Genomic DNA, 14545 nt, shown 5'->3' with positions numbered 1-14545 from the left:
TATGGATAGAGGTTTGGAGCATCGGAAGAGAAGCCTGTGGGTGGGAGCAACCAGAAGGCACTCCCTGTGTTCTACAAGACTGAAAAATTAGTCCATGGTCAGTGCTATTAGATACCTGCACAGGGTCACCTCAAAGGCAAAGCTGAGTTCAGCTGTATCGGAACAGAGGCTAGAGCCACAGTAGAAACGAGGAACTTGAGAGTGGAAGGGACGAGCCAGAATGTCAGTGGCCATGCAGTGGACGTTGACCCTCAGACTCTACCTGCCTGGTCTGGGGCCCACACATTGGCTTCCATGGCAAAAGCAGATACACCAGGCCACCACTGGACGTTGAGAGAGGCAGTGTCTTCTGGGATTTCTCATAATACTTGGCCTTACTGCTGTAATTCTTTCACAGATGACTGCAAAGAGTAGGCATATTTCACTAATAAGTGAACTAATAAATTGACTTTCTGATTTATCTTTCTTCTCTTGTAAGTTTAGACAGTGCTTTCCAAATTCTCAGATGCTTTTGAACTGTGGTATTGGAGAAGACTCTTGGACAGCAAGGAGATCCAGTCTATCCTAAAGGAAATCAGTCCTGAATATTCATTGGAAGGACTGATGCTGAAGCTGAAACTTCATTACTTTGGCCACCTGATGCGAAGAACTGACTCATTGGAAAAGACCCTGATGCTGGGAAAGATTGAAGGCAGGAGGAGAAGGGGATGATAGAGGATGAGATGGTTAGATGGCATCACCGACTCAGTGGACATGAGTTTGAGTAAACTCCAGGAGTTGGTGATGGACAGGGAAGCCTGGCATGCTGCAGTCCATGGGGTTGCAAAGAGTCGGACACGACAGAGCGACTGAACTGAACTAAACTGAACTGATCCAAACTCCCCAAGTCTGATTAACTTTGAGACCTAGGGTGTTTGTATCTGTAAGGTTGATAATCAAACTAGACCCTTGGTAAATGAAATTCAAACCATCAAGGGGAAGTCCCTTGCCAGTCTCTTCCTGGCAGGCCAGCTGGTCTGTTCCAGCATCACTCTTCCCCAGATATGCATTTCCATCCATCTTTTAGCATAGATCACCAAAAGACAAGACATCTCAAATTCGGGTGATCATTTTGGGCCTTCCAGCCACACATCTCTGACTATGAAAGGGGTTGGGGAACAGTGGCATTGAGCCCAGAAATCCTCTCGAGACTAAGGTAGTAGTTAAGAACAGGTAGGTCTGCATTTGAGCTCTGCTCAGACCTATATGGTCTTGGACAAGGTCTTGCATAACCTTGTTGGGTAGTTTAGCTTCATCTGTGTATTAGGGATAATAATGAGATCTACCTCATAGGGATGTTAGGGGGATTAAGTGGGAAAGTCTGTGGACAGAGCTTAGAACAAATGCTGGGCATCATTATCGTCATAGAGCAGTTGATGACCTTGCCAATTAAGAGAGTCAGGGATAGAGAAAAGGGCAGAGACCAGTGGATTGGGCAAAAAGTAAATAAATAAAATGGTTGAATCACTTCCTCCTCCCCCCGTTGAGGAAGGAGGGATTGCTACCCTAGAGTTGTGTGGCTGGCTGAGCACACAGCAGCGGACTCCGGCAGATGAGACTGACAGCGTGTAGAAGCCACTCACACTGACAGCCCAGGGAGGGCACAGCGGGTGTGCCAGGAGCAGAGCGAACAGCCGAGGGCTGTGGGCGGCAGGCTTGCAAGTATCGAAAAAGTGGATCCTTCTCGGTTACACCAGAAGATGCGATTGGCCTGTTTGAGTAATTCTGGGGGCTGGCAGGGAACTGAAACTCACTGCCCAGGAATAAACAGAAACAGGACCTGCCCTCTCTGATAAGGAAGATTGTTTGGCTAGGGGACTGTGTCCACGGCAGCAAAATGGGTATTGGAATTTGTGGTTAGGACATTTGAGGCCCTCCTGATTTTACCAGATGTCAAGGCAGCAGAGATTATTAAGCCTTGATCTTTAGACTTGATACCATAAAAGAGAATATAGGCCTTGAAATGCTGTTTGATACAGCTTTCAGGGGATTTGAGTAGAAGGCCGTGGAAGACAAGCACGGTTGTCTGGTTCAGTGGGAGAAGACAGATGGGCATAGTAGTTAGGATGGAAATGTCACAGTAGGTCACACATGGTGTCATGAGCCCAGAACTGTTCACTCTGTCCAGTTCAGCCTGCATTTATGGACTGGCTGTGCCATCCCAGGACGTGACAAGGCTTAGCCAGGTTCAGCTGACCACTTCACTCTAGATCAGGAGCAATTTGAGTTCCATTTACTTTGGCAGCAGCCAAGGAGGCTTGTCTATCCCTGGAAGTCCAGGTCTCTAGAATGCATTCTAAAGGAATTTGGGTTGGTTCCAGGCCACAGAGCTATCCTCCTAAGGTTATTAGAATCCTCCATATTTTACAGGTTTTGTTCTTAGAGCTGTCCTGACTGGAGAAGAGGGCAGGTGCAGAAGGGAAGGTTTTGAGGATGACTTAGAACTCTTTACGGGTAAAGGGTTGCATTAACATATTTGATAATAATTAGATGTGAAAAAATGTGATTTGAGAAGGGGGTAGTATAGTGTTTTGCTAGTCAGAGAAGATTCCTTGGACAAACAACATCTGAATCAATTCAGAGCTTATTAGAAATTCAGAATTCAGATCCCATCCTAGGCCTTCTGGGTCAGAATCTTTTTTTTTTTTTTTTGGCAAGATCCCAGGTGATTCTTACATACATTGAAGTTTGAGAGACTGTTCTAGTGGGTAGAAGGGCATGAGCTTTAAAAGGGCTCAGGTAGACTGGATTAAAATGTCTATTTTTCTACTGATTTGGCCCTGTTGCTTAACCTCTCAGCTATTGGAACTGAACTGTAAATTGGCTTTAGCTATCTTGCTGGGTTATTAGTCTTAAAGAGGGTAACATGTAAAACATGCTTAGAAGCATAGTAAGATACTTTATTAGCAGCTCTTATTTGTCATTATTTGATAAATAATATCCTTGTGAAATTTGGTAAAATATGAAGAGAGAGAGCAGGTACCATCAGCGCTAACTCTGTTCACGAGACACGTGTTGGCAGTTTAGAGAATATGGTCTCCTGAGCTGACGGGCCAGTGGCTGTGGTGGGCTCACTAACCAGTTCCCCTCAGGGCACTACTATAAGTGTCGTTGTTAAGTAACCAAGAGTTGATAGCTATACTTCTTAATGGCCACTGAGCTCTTAGAAGCGAGAATAATCTGCAGAAGTGGTAGCTAAGTCTTGGCCTCCAGCGAGCCTTTCACATTATAGAGAAAAGAGCTGTGTCTTGGGAATAGTTCTTCTGAAGAGACTTGGGCTCATTTATGCCTCTTGTTAGCTGTGTGGCCTTCAACAAGCCATTTGACACCCCTGAGCCTTAGTCTGCATCTGTAAAACAAAGATAAATGGAGTGCCGAGGTATAAATCACAGTAGACAGCAAGATACTATCCCTGCTTGGTATGTACCATAGAGCTCCCTCGACAGCCTCCCAAATCCCCAAAGGTGAATCTTAGGCCTGATTCAGCTGCTTTAGAGTCTTCAGTACAGTAAATCCCCTACACTCTAACCTTCAAGGTGCTAACTTTCAAAGATGCAAATGTATGCCTCTGTATGCCAGCTGTTGTACAGTACTACTGTACTTTTCAAGATACTGTACTGTAAGATTAAAAATGTTTTATTTTTTGTGTTTGTTGTATATTATTTGTATGATAAATATTATAAACCTATTACAGTACAGTTCTATTAGAGCCAATTGTGTTAGTTGGGTACCTGGGCTAACTTTGTTGGACTTACAAATTGGACTTAGGAACATGCTCTTGGAATGGAACTCGTTCAACTGTAGGGGACTTGCTGTACTGTAGTTCTTCAGAGCTGTTCCAGATCCACACCCGCATCTCCTAATAACCAGATTGTGCCTTAGGAAAGCACACAGGCCATTCAGGCATTGCTACAAAGCTGAAAGGTTGAAACAGTAGTAGGCTCGCATTTGGGATGGATTGATGATGATAGTGATGATAATATTAGAAACAGCAATGACAATACATATAAAAAGATGCTGTCATGAACCCAGGAGTATCAGATATAAAATCTCCATCCCTTACACTATGTATTGCTGCCTTTCAGGCCCTCAGTGTAAGAAGAGACCAAATGACAGCTGCTTTTGAACTCGAGAAATGTGGGCCCGCTAAAAGCTACAGTCACCCTTTTGTAACCTCACCAATCCTACTTGCGTTCTCAGAAATAATTGCTAGTGGTTTTCTTTTAACTTAGCTGATTCCTTAGATACCTCACATTTTAAATCGTCTTTTTGTGTGTAGCAAATGCCCCATTTCTTGTCTCTGAATGTGTGATCTTTGCTCTAATTATGTTGAGAGTGCCGTTATTTCACCTGACTCTGGTTGTTTGTGAGATACTAAATAGCCATGGGGTTCAAGCTGACTTGGATCAAAGAGCAGCTCAGCCTCCCAGGACCTTAGTTTCCTCCGTTAGAAAGGGGAGGGATTGAACTAAGGTCATTAGGTCATGCAACAAGAATACGTGATAGATAAAGTAATGAACTTCTGTTTGCTGAAAGCAGTAAATAGAGCTCTCCAAGGTCCCTTTCCAGCTCTCTGGTTCCAGCAGAGCCCAGAAATTGAGACAGAAGTAAAGATTTTATTCTGGAGATGGGATTATCAATAGCAACAGTAAAAGCAGAACTTTAGGCAGATAAGGTTGCTTTGAGCCAGACCAGAGAGAGATCTCAGACCGTGAGAAAGATGTTCCCCAAAGAGAGTGCAGAATTGTTAGGAGAACCAGAATGTAGGACCTTGACCAAGTCTTAGAATGGCTTTTCTTTCTTGGGTGTTGGGATACAGAAATCGAGGCAGAGGTGGGTCCAACTTGTGTTCCATGGAGCTTTCTTTACTGTTAGACGATATGTACAGGATCCCTGTTCTTCCTTCCCGTTGCTGGTCACTTTTCCCTGTTAGACCGTGCCATCCATCACTGGAAAAGCTCTGCTTTGATTGTGCTGTTTCTGTTTGAGAAGCTCCTCCCTCAGTGCAGGTTAAGTTCGCCTGCTCATTTTCCAGCCTCCCTAACCTGGGCAGTGTAGTGCCCCACATTTCCTCTTACATGTGGAGACCCACTGTGGCTCGTGTCTAATGACGACGACGACTCCCTGGAGGCCTTTCTAGGGGGTGCAGTACCAGTTGCCTGTACACACACATGATCCCAGAATATTCTCCCTCCCTTCTCACCCTTGTCTGTTGAAATTGTACTTAACTTGCATTTACCAACTCCAGCCCTTTCCTTTTCCTTTCCACTCACTGAGATCAATCTGTTTTTTCCCCTCTTCTGTGTCTGGTGGATTGAGTCTTTTTAAGCCTTCCGTTTTCAGTCATTCCAGTCGAAATAAGCTGTCAACTCTATTATAAACTCCCTGTGGACAAGGACCTTGTTTTATATTTCACTTGGCTTCCACACGGCACCTAACAGTGGGCCAAGTAAATGGTAGGCAATTGACCCGTAAATAGTTGTTGGTTGACACATGTATTGCTGGCTGAAGACCTACCGAGAAATAAGTACGGTGAATTGGGGAATGGCGTGTCCAGTTCCTGAGGCCCACAGAAGAGTCTTTTCCCCTCCAGCACTGGCAGCGGAGGCCTTGGTTTGAGTCTCACTAAGGACGTTGCCATCAGTTGTGGATTTCAGAACATCTACTTTGATTAAATGATGCATATCGAGACTATAAGTCTTTAGTGTTATATTACGTCTTCATTTTTGGTTGGTTTTTTTTTTTTTTTTAGTGTTTGTTTAGTTGGCTGCACTGGGTCTTAGTTGTGGCATATGGGCTCTGGTTTCCTGACCAGGGATTCCATGTTTCTTACCAGCTCTAACTTAGCTTGTGTTTTTTCAGTTGTCGTTTTTTTTTTTTTTTTTTTCCCTGTGTGTGTGACTGTTGTTTCTTTGTAACTTAAAGAATTCTCAAACTTTGAAATCCTTTTTTGGGAAGTAGACAGAATGAAAATTGAAATAAATAAATAAATACTCTTTGTGCTTCTTTTAGAAAGCTGGCCTAGTTTCCACTTTGTGTTGAATTCCCGTTTGTGTTTTGGGTCATTATGCAGCACTTGCTTCAGCCAATTAAGTGTTTTCTTTCTAAGCGCCTTCCGTATCAGTAGTCTTTTCTTGAGGCTTTCATATTGTTCCTTTGAGTAACATCCATCTCTCTGGTGTTTTTTTGTTGCTTAAGTGTTCTTCCCTTGGGACCTCTGACAATTTTCCAAAGCCCAGCAATTTCAGTAAGTGCTTAATAACATAACTGAGGTTGCCTCTCTATAGGAATCTATGATACTTCACTCACACAGTTCAACGTACTGTGTTCCACAGTAGTTTCTTCACTCTGAAAAGCACACTTTTATGGCATTATATTTAGTGCTATATTCTCTCCCCTCCATTTAACTTCCTTGCAAGTGGAGTCAGGAGGAAGCAGTAAACTGTGTGTTAAAGGCTTTTACATTTTAGTTGTGAGATTGGCAATATAGTTTAGCCTCTCTCTGTAGTACATTTCTGTAGCCGCCAAATCGCTGATGTATCCCTGATGATTATGTATTACACTTTCTTAATAACAGTATTCTGTACTTGAAAGTGATCTACAAAGATTATAAAGTTTAATTGTTTATGTGCAGATATGTACTTTAGCTGTCATGTCAGATGGGTAGTTTCAAAACTATTTAATGAGGAAAATTCAGTCTGTCTTGCTAATATTAACACAGCTAACACATGTAGTCTTTACTGTGTGCTAGGCACTGTTTTAAGTGTAAACACACCTACACATTAATTCTCTGATAAACAACGTATGGCTGTTTTTTTTTTTTTTTAAGAATCCAATCAGAGAATCTCTGCCATTAACAAGAAAGTTTAATCTGCTTCTTTACTGTGATTACTAATACATTTGGACTTATTTCTGCCATCTTAAGTTGCTTTCCATTTACCACACTTGCTTTGCCATTCTTTCCCCCATTTTCTACTTGCTGTTGTGTCTAATCAGTCGTTTCAGTCGTGTCTGACTCTTAGAGACCCCATGGACTGGAGCCCACTGGGCTCCTCTGTCCATGGGATTCTACAGGCAAGAATAATGGAGTGGGATGCCATTCCCTCCTCCAGGGGAATCTTCCCAACCCAGGGACTGAAACTGGGTCTCCTGCATTGCAGGCGGATTCTTTACCACTGAGCCACCGAGGAAGCCCACTTCAGTTCAGTTCAGTTGCTCAGTCGTGTCCGACTCTTTGCGACCCCATGAATCGCAGCACGCCAGGCCTCCCTGTCCATCACCAACTCCCTGAGTTTACTCAGACTCATGTCCATTGAGTCACTGATGCCATCCAGCCATCTCATCCTCTGTTGTCCCCTTCTCCTCCTGCCCCCAATCCCTCCCAGCATCAGAGACTTTTCCAATGAGTCAACTCTTCACATGAGGTGGTGAAAGTACTGGAGCTTCAGCTTTAGCATCATTCCTTCCAAAGAAATCCCAGGGCTGATCTCCTTCAGAATGGACTGACTGGATCTCCTTGCAGTCCAAGGGACTCTCAAGAGCCTTCTTCCAACGCTACAGTTCAAAAGCATCATTGGCGCAGCTTTCTTTATAGCCCAACTCTCACATCCATACATGACCACTGGAAAAAACATAGCTTTGACTAGATGGACCTTTGTTGGCAAAGTAATGTCTCTGCTTTTGAATATACTATCTAGGTTGGTTATAACTTTTCTTCTAAGGAGTAAGCATCTTTTAATTTCATGGCTGCAATCAGCATCTGCAGTGATTTTGGAGCCCCCCAAAATAAAGTCTGACACTGTTTCCACTTCCACTTACTATTGTAATAATCATATTTTCTTAATTCATTTTAATGTCTCTTATTTGCAAATATTTGTTCAGGTTTTATTCCCTTATTTCCTTACCTGTTAACATCCATCCTTCACTTAAGCTTAGGGCTAAAGTTGATCATTATTTTTGTCATCCCCTTGGCCCTTAGAACATTCTAACTCCCATTCTTCTCTCATCTTCCATGTTCTTGTTGATTTTTCATTTCAGGGAGACTGTGGATTTTTATGAATGTAGACCTCAGAGCCAGACTGCCTGAGTTTGGAGCCCAGATCTGCCGCATGCTAGCTGTGTGACCTTAGGTGAGTTATATGGCCGCCCTGTGCTACAGTTTTCTTCTGTGTAAACTGAGGATGATAAGAGCACCTACTTTACAGGTGTTGAAACGACTAAAGGAATTAATAGATGCAGAGCACTCAGAACAGCACCTGGCACATGAGAAGCTCACAGAAAGCCGCGGCTACTATGGTTGTCATTATTCTCCTGCATTTTTAACCTCCCTTCCCTATCCACAGGTAAATAGCTGGTATATTTTAGGTATACCTACACATTTCTTAGTTTCCTTTTTATTGAGATAGGATTAACACACGGTACCATGAATGCTACTTGAAGAGTTTTTGACCAATACCTACTCCTTAACCACCACCCAAAATAAGACACAGAACCTTTCCATTCCCTGAGAAAGCTGGCTTGTGTCTCTCTGTTTAATTCCCTTCCCCACACCGACCCCCCAGCCTCTGCAGCTGCTCTTTGCTTTCTGCCACTGTCGATCAGCTTTGCCTCTGTGTCTGTTTCCTATAGATTGGGTCCTAGGTATGTACCCTTTTATGCCTGCCTTCTTTGATTTAACGTACTATTTTTAGGGTTTGTCCATGTCGTTACTAGTATCAGCGGTTAATCCTTTATTATAAGAAACCTCCACACAGTTCTTCAAGGCAGTTGTAACATTTTGTACTCTCACCTGTAATGTATAGGACTTAAGGCATTCCACATCCTCACATATTCGGTGTTATCAGTCTTTCTGATCTTAACTTTTTTAGCGGCTAAAGAATATGTTTAGCAGTTTCTTTGCTTCTTGGTGTTTTGTCTTAAATTCTGTACCTTCTTTCCGGTGCAGTATCCTTCTTACAGTAATTCTGTCTCTGAGCCTCTTACCTTTGAAGGTGATTTTAGTTCAGTCTGTATATAGATACATGGTTAATTGTTATTTTCCTTAGTATTTGAAACTGTTAACTCCGTTTTATTCTGATATCTGTTGTTATTAATGAGAAGTCTGTATCAGTCAACTGGTTGCTCTCTTGTTAATAATCTTTTCTTTCGGTTTGCTTACAATTTCTTTTTCTCAGTGTTGTTGATATTTTCAAGTTTTTATTCTAAAGACTCATGTCTGACTTTAATTCTTGAACAGTCTCAGAAATTTTACATTCAAATTGCTTCTCCCACGAGTTCTTCAGTATTTCTACCAGGAACACCTATTTAGATGCATGTGAGACCTTCGTATTCTGTTTTCCATGTCTTTTAGCCTCTTTGATATTTCTGTTTTTTGGTTGTTGGATTTTTTTTTTAACTCTGCTACCTTCTGAGTCATTTTCTCACACTTCTTTTCCTAATCAGTAATTTTCTCTTTCAGTTCAGTTCACTTGCTCAGTCGTGTCCAACTCTTTGCGACCCCATGAATCGCATCCCGCCAGGCCTCCCTGTCCATCACCAACTCCCGCAGTTCACTCAAACTCACGTCCATCAAGTCCGTGATGCCATCCAGCCATCTCACCTCTGTCGTCCCCTTCTCCTCCTGCCCCCAATCCCCCCCAGCATCAGGGTCTTTTCCAATGAGTCAACTCTTCGCATGAGGTGGCCAAAGTACTGGAGTTTCAGCTGTAGCATCGTTCCTTCCAAAGAACACCCAGGACTGATCTCCAGAATGGGCTGGTTGGATCTCCTTGCAGTCCAAGGGACTCAAGAGTCTTCTCCAACACCACAGTTCAAAAGCATCAATTCTTTGGTGCTCAGCTTTCTTCACAGTCCAACTCTCACATCCATACATGACTACTGGAAAAACTATAGCCTTGACTAGACGGACTTTTGTTGGCAAAGTAATGTCTCTGCTTTTTAATGTGCTATCTAGGTTGGTCATAACTTTTCTTCCAAGGAGTAAGTGTCTTTTAATTTCATGGCTGCAGTCACCATCTACAGTGATTTTGGAGCCCCCAAAAATAAATTCTGAGACTGTTTTCACTGTTTCCCCATCTATTTGCCTTGAAGTGATGGGACCAGATGCCATGATCTTCGTTTTCTGAATGTTGAGCTTTAAGCCAACTTTTTCACTCTCCTCTTTCACTTTCATCAAGAGGCTTTTTAGCTCCTCTTCACTTTCTGCTGTAAGGGTGGTGTCATCTGCATATCTGAGGTTATTGATTGATATTTGATTCTGGCTTGTGCTTCTTCCAGCCCAGCATTTCTCACAATGTACTCTGCATAGAAATTCAATAAGCAGGGTGACAGTATACAGCCTTGACGTACTCCTTTTCCTATTTGGAACCAGTCTGTTGTTCCATGTCCAGTTCTAACTGTTGCTTCCTGACCTGCATATAGGTTTCTTAAGAGGCAGGTCAGGTGGCCTGGTATTCCCATCTCTTTCAGAATTTTCCACAGTTTATTGTGATCCACCAGTCAAAGGCTTTGGCATAGTCAATAAAGCAGAAATAGATGTTTTTCTGGAACTCTCTTGCTTTTTCCGTGATCCAGCGGATGTTGGCAATTTTCTCTTTAGCTTCATCTAATCTGTTTAATTCACTGATGGATGAATTTCAGTGACTTAACTTCTGTTCCTAGAAGTTCTTTTGGTTCTTTTCACATCTGCCTTTTCTTTTTTTCATGTTATCTTTTTCTTTCTTTATGACTTCCCTTCATTTTGCCTGTTTATTAAAACTAAACAACTGATCGTGGTTTCATAGTGTTCTGTAATTTTTAGGGTTTTCAGTCCTTGGGGGTGCTGTGTGGGCTCTTTCCTGCATCTGATGTCTTTCCATGTGGCAGTTCATCTCCTCATCTGACGTTCTGTTTTTACTGCTTGCCTTTTAGGGGTGTACAGAAGTCCTCCTCGTCTGTGACACTCTACATCTGTCTGTCTTGGTAAGGCTTTTTGTGTTTGATGTTTTTTTTTCCCCTCCCTAACCTTCCAACCCCTACTCCCATTTCCCTCGGCTGCAGTGTAACTTTATCTTCTTTATTGTTTCGATTATGTGTTTTTGACTCACATACATGGTATTAACGCCCTAGGTCTTGTTCTGTTTGTAATTTTTTCCACTCAACTGGGTATTTATTCCGTCTAATAGCTAGTTATTCGCGTCTTTCTAATGCTGCCCATTGCATAGTGTATATTCTGCCTGTGTGTGCATGCTGAGTCACTTCAGTCCTGTCCGACTCTTTGTGACCCCATGGACTGTAGCCTGCCAGGCTGCTCTGTCCATGGAATGGATTGCCGTGCCTTCCTCCAGGGGATCTTCCCAATTCAGGGATCAAATCTACATCTCTCATGTCTCCTGCGTCGGCAGGCGGGTTCTGTACCACCAGCACCACCCGTGACGCCCAAATGTTCTACACGTCTATCTGCATATCACTAAATTCTTTTAATGATTGACATCTAAATTACCTCCTGTTTCCCTGCTACCAAAAACAATGGCTCAGTGGTCTTTCTGGCAATGTCTTCTTATGAACCTATGTGAGAACTTTTGAAGGAAATGTATCCAGGAATGTGATTCTTAGGGCACAAGGCATATGTGCACAGAAAATTTCACTAAATATTAATAGCGTTTTTTCCCAAATAGCTATATGAATTTATATACCACCAATTTTTACCCTGGGTTCAATTTTATGTTCTACTATTTGTTACTGTAAGACCTTAGAGAAATTACTTGCCCTCTCTGGACCTTAGTGTCCTCATTAGTAAGAGAGAATAATAATAGCATCTGCATCATTAGGTTGTTAAGAGGATAAAATGAGTTAATATATGTAAAGCATATTCCTGAAAATAGTAAGTACTCCCTGAATGTATAATAAATATTACTGCTGTACTGCTATTATACCAACTACTATTACTTGTTAGCCAGTTAAGTAAGCTTCTCTTCTGAATTGCTCAGTTACATCATCTGCCCATTTTTCTCCCTGTTGAATTTTTTCACTGAAGGTTTCCAGGAATTTCTTATATATCCTAGTAATTAATTCCTTGTTGTCTTTAAGCTTTGCAAATATCTGCTGGTTCTACGATTTGTCCATCGTCTGTTAATCGTATCTATAGGCTAGAGTTCTTTGACAGAAACTTTTAATATCAGTATAGTCAAATTCATTTTTTTTTTTAAAGCTTTTGGGGCAATGTTTAAGAAGTTTCCCTACTCCTGCTTCAAAGATCCCGTTTGATATCTTTTACTGTCGCTTTTATAAATTTCCCTTTCACATTCAGGTTTTCTTCATATGGTTTGTGAGCTCTTTTTCTATCTATGTTTTTCTTTTTCCCTGTGTGTCTCTGTGCTTTGGGTTATGAAAGTATTCTGGTTTTTTTCTCCTGCGTGTCAAAGACCAGATTTTATGTTAATTTTTCAGCTCAAGATTCTTGTGTGATACAGAATATAAATTTGGATCCTTCACCCTTTATGTCATAGGCCTACGTTTTAGATTTCTCGTAAGTGCCTTTTCCACTATTCAAGAACCAGATAATTAGCAACTTTTATTGCCGTTTCCCTGAGCCAGTGAGATTTTTCAGACTGCAAATCAAGGAGGAATAGGTATTTGAGGCTCTGGGCTTTGTGCAAGGGTCTCAGTTCCAACTCCCCTAAATTCTACCTGCCTGAAGCGATATTTCCAGTCTCCACGTGAGCGTTAGTGCTTTCTCCTCCAAGCCTGAGTTCTGATTTGGAGTTTAAACCCTACAGGCCACCGTGGTCTCAAATCCCACTTACTGTTCCAGCTTTGACTTTGATGTTACTTTCATTTCAGGTGCCTGGGGATTTCCTTTTTTTTTTTTTTTTAAGTTTGACTATATATGTTAAAAGCATTTTTGTTATGTTTTATCTAGCATTTCTGTTTGTGAAGTGGGAGGAAAAGGTCCATTTACATCAGCTCAGTGTCCCATTTTGCCAAAAGTCTTTCGTTAATTAGTATTCCTATTAATCTCAGTAAACTTTCAACTTTACCAACTCATATTCATTAAGTAACCTTTGATCACCCTTGAATTTATTCTGCCTTAACTATCCCCATTCTCCTTTTCTTGCTCAAGTTTATAACCATGTTTTTAGTGTCTACTAAAATAGACGTAAATTGGTTCAGTTTTTTAAACCCTGCTCAGTTGCTTTTTCTGTTACAGTTATTTTATTATTTTCTTATCTAATTTAGTTGTTTACAAAAATATGATATAACTGACCACAAAAACCCTGTAGTTAATGCTCAAAATGCCTCCCTCTGGATCATTGGTGGCTCTCTGTATTTTTTAATCTAATGAAAGACTGACCAACAATGACCAGGAGAATGCCCTCCAAAGCAACATTTTAAAGTTTTAGTTTATCCTAAAAATAAAATCCTTCTTAATATGTTTGTTTAAAAAGATTTATGTCTGCATTACTTTTGACATATTATAATCCATAGAGCTTATTTCTTGCCTTGGGAAGAAAATCACATTCTCTTGATATCATTTGTTCTTTAGAAAAACCACAGCATGTTTGGTAGTTTTTACTTTGTTTTTTTTGCAAATCAAATTCTGTTTTGACTTTTTTTCTCAGATATTAAAATAATGTACAGATTTTCAGAATTAGCTCCCTTTTTTTTTTTTTCCCTGAAGATAGCTCCTACGTTTGCCTGTTTCAAGTCTTGCAGATTTTTTTTCCCCGTTTTCCTCAAGAATCAGGAGATATTCCGGTCCTATTCCTGCTGCTACTGCCATTTCAGCAAGTCAGTTAGCTCCTAGGCCACAGCTTATCTGTCTTTACAAAGTATGTGTTCCTATAATGCAGATGTTCAGACAAGCTGTACACAAGCAGTATAGCTAGATGTTCTCAAGATGCTCTTTTGAATAAACTTTAAAAAAAGTTATATGAATTCATGAATGTTCTACAGTGTTAGATACAACATACAGTTTGGGGTGATTAAAACTGAAAAATGTACATTCCTAACTGGAAATTATTTTTTAAATAAAAGAGCTTTATTTTTTAGAGCAGTTTTTGGTTCACAGAAAAATTGAGAGTCAAGTGCAGAGAGTTCCCAGATGACCCTGTCCCCACACAACTTCTCCCACTATCCTGAAACAGGGTCATGCATTTGTTACAATCATTGAACCTACATGGATACATGATTATTACCAGAAGTCCTTAGTTTGCATTCAGTTCAGATCAGTCACTCAGTCGTGTCCGACTCTTTACGACCCCATGAACTGCAGCACGCCAGGCCTCCCTGTCCATCACCAACTCCCGCAGTTCACTCAAACTCACGTCCATTGAGTCAGTGATGCCATCCAGCCATCTCATCCTCTGTCGTCCCCTTCTCCTCCTGCCCCCAATCCCTCCCAGCATCAGGGTCTTTTCCAATGAGTCAACTCTTCACATGAGGTGGCCAAAGTACTGGAGCACCCAGGACTGATCTCCATTAGCATGGACTGGTTGGATCTCCTAGCAGTCCAAGGGACTCTCAAGAG

The 14545-nt window shown here is 41.5% G+C and overlaps 1 protein-coding gene across 1 annotated transcript in view; it reads left to right on the top strand.

Moving 5' to 3' along the window:
• Window positions 1-14545, top strand: part of ZBTB40 (zinc finger and BTB domain containing 40) — a 77024-nt gene that overhangs the window by 18004 nt on the left and 44475 nt on the right. The window contains exons 2-3 of the mRNA XM_052635728.1: window positions 8077-8168; window positions 10948-10998. The gene's annotated coding sequence lies outside the window, so the exon portion shown is untranslated. The remainder of the gene's footprint in view (window positions 1-8076; window positions 8169-10947; window positions 10999-14545) is intronic.

This window comes from Budorcas taxicolor, chromosome 2 (assembly GCF_023091745.1).
Source record: "Budorcas taxicolor isolate Tak-1 chromosome 2, Takin1.1, whole genome shotgun sequence".
Taxonomy (NCBI): Eukaryota; Metazoa; Chordata; class Mammalia; order Artiodactyla; family Bovidae; genus Budorcas; species Budorcas taxicolor.
The sequence above is the reverse complement of the archived record's forward strand: the minus strand, read 5'-3'. Positions and strand labels throughout refer to the sequence as shown.